The 905-nt window shown below is 35.0% G+C and overlaps 1 protein-coding gene across 1 annotated transcript in view; it reads right to left on the minus strand.

The window, feature by feature from the left end:
* Window positions 1-905, minus strand: part of LOC118331701 (glutamate receptor 1-like) — a 76,748-nt gene that overhangs the window by 8,786 nt on the left and 67,057 nt on the right. The gene's annotated exons all lie outside the window — the stretch shown is intronic.

The following is a 905-nucleotide window of genomic DNA, read 5'->3' on the forward strand; positions in this document are numbered from 1 at the left end:
TATCTATCTATCTATCTATGATGACCATTGCTGCTGTCAGATAAAACCTTACGTTAACAAACAAGACTATTAGTTTTATTCTGCTCACAGTTACTGAATTAAATAGAATTTGGACTCAATTAAAAATAAGAAATGATAATTACTCGTCCTGAATTTAACTGAACTGCAGAACTGAATGATTAACACCCTTAACAATAACCTTATCAAACACTCTGAGCCTCACACAACCACCCAGAACACCAACACAACCAGCTATGATAACAACCCTGCAACCACCTGGTAATGCCCTACACACAGTTCAGCAACACCACAGACGAAATTAGTCCAAGCAAGTTTTGTCCAGAAAGAAGAATGTTTTTTATTCCGAAAATTGTATTTTTTCTGGTTCAAGGGAGCAAGAAATGCTAATTTAATTATTTCCATTAATACCTCTGGCTTTTATTTGCTTCAGTCAAGTGAACTCAACCTGCTTTTATTTGGAACAGGCCTCTATATGGTACCGGCCTTTAATTCCTTTTGCACAAAACTCTTGCTCTGCAAAGATGGGAAACACTACAAAACTGTTTTATTTAAACCAGTAATAATAATAACTTAATAATACTTACTGATCATTCATTTAATCATTGCTAACGGTTTCTGTAAAATGAACTGAACGATCTAATGATGTGTAGCAGGTCCATATTGACTAAAGTTTAAACATTTACATTTGTGTCGGCGATCCAAAGAACTTCTCTAATTGAGACCTGCCTTTATTTGTCAGACCTGTGATCACACCAGGCTAGTAATGGGGACCTTCTTCTATTTGGGACCCTGCTTTTAATTGTAGATTTATGTTATTTAACTGTTGAGTGAATTAGTTCATGTACAAATGAATTGTTGGTTTAAGAGGTCTTAGATGAAGGATT

Source organism: Morone saxatilis, unplaced genomic scaffold (genome assembly GCF_004916995.1).
Source record: "Morone saxatilis isolate NCDOM2014 unplaced genomic scaffold, NCSU_SB_2.0 Contig20, whole genome shotgun sequence".
Lineage (NCBI taxonomy): Eukaryota > Metazoa > Chordata > Actinopteri > Moronidae > Morone > Morone saxatilis.